Genomic DNA, 5,589 nt, shown 5'->3' on the forward strand with positions numbered 1-5,589 from the left:
AGACTAGAACATAACTCTGGAGGTGGCAAATGGGTTTTCAAAATTTCATGCAAATGAGTCGGAGACTGTGACTTTGAAATAATCTTTCTTTAAGTCAACATTTTGAAGAGTTATTTTTCTGTCTGATAGTGCCTTCTTGTGAAATGAAGAATAAACAACGTAACGTATTGATATAACAGTATCGCTGGTAGCAAACATGTCACAATCCAATTGAGATAACTGCTATAAGACTCATTTTAGTCACTATAAAGTTGCTGCAACTTTGAATGACAGATATGTGCTACTTGGGATATGATATGCAATTTTCAAAAAGGTGCCACAATTTTTGCAAATTTAAATAGGGTAGAGCGCTACTTCATCGTAATCGCCCATTTCCGTTCTATCGATCAGAAAAGATCAATAATATCAATGATTTCACCATGCACAAATCAATAATAGGTTTGTTCCGATGCGTTAGTTCATTAGCTACAACATAAATCCTGTTAGAATATTTACGCTCATTGTTCTCAAAACAAAAGAAGCACTCCTAGCGAGTCCTTTTTTTCTACGTTTATCCGTAGGACGAAGAAAATCTAATGGCATTTCAATGCGTTAGGACGGAATTGAAACTTGTAGAACGAATTTAGAATGAAGAAGCAGTATTAGATTTTACACAATATCTCAACGATTTGTGACTCTTTATCAAATCCAACGGTACGTATCGAAAGATGAATAAGTTTAAAGGTTATCTTTGACAGAAATATTCCTTGCTTTGTTTAAACTCGCTCAGAAATGAGAGGTAAAGCGCGGGTTGCGCTTAGTAGGACGGAAATTAGATCAAAAACCCTACAACCCCAAGCCTTGTGTAAACCGGGATAGATCAGTTCAATATGAAATTATAAAACTATAAGATTTGTTTTCAATTTATTGAATTACAGTGCTCACTATTTGATAGATTTCTATTTTAACACAGATAAAAGTTTTATTACGGTTAAGCGACTTTAAGTCAAATTGATTGTTTTTTAAAAAAAAAAGAAGATACTGCAAAGCAAAGCACACACGGTAATACACGTTGCGATATTTGTGAAGTTTGCTTAAAAAATATACGACAACCAATGGTATTTGATCCCAAAATGTTCAAATCCATAAAAAAATTTCTTAAGTTTTCTCGTACGCACGTGCCTTGCCAATCATGTGTGCTTTGCTTCTCAGCATCTATTAATTTTTCCATACACAGGCGGCGGCTCAGAACGTATAAAATCGGTGGTTCACCAAGAACAGCAAAAATACCAAAAGTGAAAATTTGCAATGTAGACCAACAAAAAAAAAAAAAAAAAACGAAGAATAACAAAAGTGAATCTATATAAGACCCGAATGACAACAGTTAAAAGGTCTTTAATAAAGAAAAAAAAAAGAAAAAAAAAGGCAAACTCAATTGAGAATCAGTTTATCTGTCATAATGTAGCAACATCGAAAAATTATGGCCTGTCAGGAGCACTTTGATTTTTTTATCAGGTTTGTTGTATGAAATGTTTTTTTAATTAGCGGATCACCACTCCACTCCCCAATATATGTTGGGATTCTCATTTTGAATTTTGAAAGCTGAACATTCAATTAACGAACGGACTACGTAATTTTTGTAGTAGCTCAATCCAATAATATTCACAAAGTTATTGATTTTTTTATGTACATTATTTCAAAATCATCAAAACTATAAATCAGTTTTTGAATATTTAATCAGAAGACATTCAAATGTCTTCTGATTAAATATTCAAAAACTGATTTATAGTTTTGATGATTTTTTATAATGTAGGGTTACGGTATGTAATGTGGGTCTAGTCCTTTCATTCGGCCTATCACGCAAATAAATAATTAATTAAGGAATATTACACAAAAAATAAGGAAAATATTGATCACTGATGGTTGATAAATGTGTACCACACACAAATCAATTTATATCACAACATTTCAATACATTTTCAGCTCTCGTAAGTAATAAAACTGGTTGAGAATATCACAATGTTCGGAGTTTTTAGCCGCCATGACTTATAAGGTTAAGATGGGAAGGTTGACTGACGATCATCAAATGGCCTGATTATGGCATTTATTGATTGGAATTACCTGATAATACACACTAGACGTAAAACTTACAGTTGCTGTTTGAATATTTTATGTTTATTTTAATTGTTTAACAACGTTTTCACAAGTAAAACATGGACCCAACTTTAGGGATACATTTCTTTTCTATGTTCCTAACTATGGCCCATGAAATTCATTTGACAGCATATAGCAATAAGAGTAACGTCAACAATGTTGTTTTACATTTGGATGATAAGGAACGAACAGGAAGGGAGATTTTTTCTGCCAAACCTGTATAATGAACATCACAATGTTCTGATTTAGATATTCTGCGGTCAAAAGACGATAAGCGAAATTTTTAATTTTTAATTTTTAAATTGAGTGATTTAATGTAGTTTTCGTAAAATTTTCTCTAAAAAATGTTTTGAGGAATGAAGAGCATTAAGTTAACAGTGATAGTGATAAAAAAAAATACATCAGAAAACGTTACCAAGAGCGTTTTTTTGAGGATCAAACAAGATAGGACGAAGTTGCATCCATAAATAGACCCAATTTGGGGACAATAGACCCATATTACATACATTTCCCTCGTGAGTTATTGTCTTAAAAAAAGTAAGTTTTTCAACTTTTCGTGGTTTCTGATAGCAAACGACATGATAAGCATATCTAAGCATACCATTTAGCAGTAGAATATCGTTTGCAGGTAAATTCATTGATGAGTTATGATTAAAAACGTAATCGATGGCTGCATATTAGACCGAGGTTAGGGACGTATACCCTACATAAATAAATCAATAACTCTGTGAATATTATTGGATTGAGCTACTACAAAAATTACGTAGTCCTACCTTAATATAAAGAATGGCACGGCATGTCATAGCATGCTCCGATGAAAGCCGCAGTTTTTAAATTTATGTACGGAGGCCTGGAGCTGCAGTGTATACATTTCAAATAATCCAGCAATACAGTTGTGAAGAGCAGGGCGTCACAATATCAGCTTCAATCGACCAAATCGATGCGACGAAGAGACTGCTGGCTTTCTTTTTCTGTTAAAGTCGAACCGCTTCGCAGCATTCTAGAACCTCAGTCGGCGTGCACAAACAAATGTTCAATCGCTTGTCTCTCTTTCTCCCGTCGCTCCATTGGTCTTCCTTTCTAGCTTCGTCGAAACGGATGAGCGAAAGAGCGCTCGACTTTGATAGTTTTCTCTTTCATGAAACACATCAACAGAGGTTTCATGACGTATATGACGGAAAATGAAATAACACATTTAAAGCATTTCTCACGTCAAAACACTTGAAGATTACACGTCATATTTTTCATTTATCTTCCATCCATATATTTATCTAAAAAAAATGATCGAAAACGGGACATAACGCATTTTAAACAAATTTAAAGAGCGGTGATAGAGTGTTCGTGAAAGGGAATTGAAAGCCATAATGAGCTTCGTTTAACTAGAAAATCGACGTTAGTTTCATTGAAAGCGATGAGCAAAGCAACGAAGAGAAGTTCCACAGCCAGCCTTTCCTTCTAAGCGTCCTGCTTTTTTATTTTTGTTTCTTGCTGATAGTCTAGCTAGGCGTTATAGAAATGAAGTGTCGAACACGTATGTATGAGAGAAACAAAACACGAGTTCATTTTAGAGCTTCGAAATTGTAGAGCCCTGGTGAAGAGGTTTACCCCGTCACTGTAGCAATCTGTGCAAAAATACACTTCAGCATTATCGGCATCAGTGCCACTTCGACAAAGAACGCAAACATCGCAGTTTACTACCAGTCATCAACACCACTGATAATGTTGGCAAAAATACGGCTTCCGAACGACATAAAACTTCCTGTTCTCTGCGTGATTGTGCGTCAAGTATCCATAGTGTTAGAAAATGTAGAACCTAATCGCAAAAAGCGCAGCCTCAGGTGCAAACGCCGTTGAAAGTGGAAGACTACACATGATGGAATTGTTTGAAGCAAACCTTTCACTGAATCAGACTAAACCGCTTCTGTCGCACGGACAAAGGTAAGTAGAGAGTGACGAATCTCAATTGTAATTACCCTAAATCTCATTAAAATATTGCCCGATCGTATTAACTGGGAAGAACTGTATATACTTTTCGATAGCTTTAGGTTTCTCAGACACATTAATTAGTGTCCGCAATCTAGTGCCAATCACCGACATACATCGATTACTATCCATTCCACACCTGTGTAACCAAATATCGCACCCATTCACATGGTCCGGGACCAACGGCTTTACTTCCCTTCCGAATGAAGACGTGACCAGAGATTGAACCCAAAACAATTGGGGTGAGAAAGCAGTCACGCTTACCACTACACCACCGGCACCGGCTGTTAAATGAATTATCAACATGAAAAACGTCATCAAGATAGCCTTGTAACATGCTACAACTGCATTGTGCAAACATAATATAAAGTGACATTTGTCGCAGAACGGCCAGGCGCCCACTAATGTGGCAGAGGTGTGACATCTGCTAGCATGTTTTATGATACCACATCACCAACAGTCTGGCCTACAATTCTTGCGTTCTGAATCAAAGGGGCCTATCTGCAATGATCGATTATCTTCATCGATTGTTTTATTAATTATGCCAACAACATAAATGGTAGCGTGTATCGCAGCATATTCTTGCATATTAATATTACGGTATTAATTTCTAACGTCCAGAATCATAAGCACCTAACTACGATGATTGTTTCTCTTTGAATTACAACAGTTAAGCGAACCAAGTTTTCCGAACTTTGTCCAGTAAAGTGCTGTTAAAGGTTATATTGGCTAGCAAATGCACCATCAAACGTACCGATAATTGTTAACCCAGCTGATTTATTAGCGTTAGTGAAAATCGATCATTGCAGTTAAGCCCTTATTATTCAGAACTCTAAATATGTTTTCAATATACAGAATGATCTATATTGTATTATTGAGATTGATCAACGAATAAATCATCGATCGCTTCTACTGCGGAACAAAAAACATCCAAAATAGGAAACCCTCAGTAAAACTACGAAAGAGCTTACTAAATAGCCTTACGGGTAAAATTATTCTGTAAGCCCTTTGCTGCCTTTCGGTCTTTTAAGGTAATTCTATTGAATAAATCTCTTTGTAGTTGGAGTAAAAATTAGCTCGGTGATTTGTTTATTTTACGAAGAAGCAACGTAAACAAACAGTTGTTTAGCTTAGTGAAGATTAAAGTTTTCCTTCCTAGCAGTGATTTTCTAGCCTATGTTCAGGAAATGTCTTCGAGATCTCAGCGAAGATTAGAGAATGCAAAGCCGACTTAATGCTGACGTGCAGGCATCATTAAAACTAGAGAAGAGTATTTCATTTTGTTTTCGTGTGGCATACAGCTGATTATCTCACAAGACGGTGCTGGTTCATGAAGCTTATTTTGCATTCAAAACTGTTTTCACTGCACGCGGGATTAGCCAGGATTGATGACGCCTTCAATGCAAACAGTACATTGTTTTCGGTCTATTTAGTCTTTTGCTTGCGTTCTTAAAGCCGATAAAGGAAAAACCA

Source organism: Ochlerotatus camptorhynchus, unplaced genomic scaffold, assembly GCF_037179485.1.
Source record: "Ochlerotatus camptorhynchus isolate MF236.1 unplaced genomic scaffold, CSIRO-AGI_Acam_v1.1 ptg000729l, whole genome shotgun sequence".
Classification (NCBI taxonomy): Eukaryota; Metazoa; Arthropoda; class Insecta; order Diptera; family Culicidae; genus Ochlerotatus; species Ochlerotatus camptorhynchus.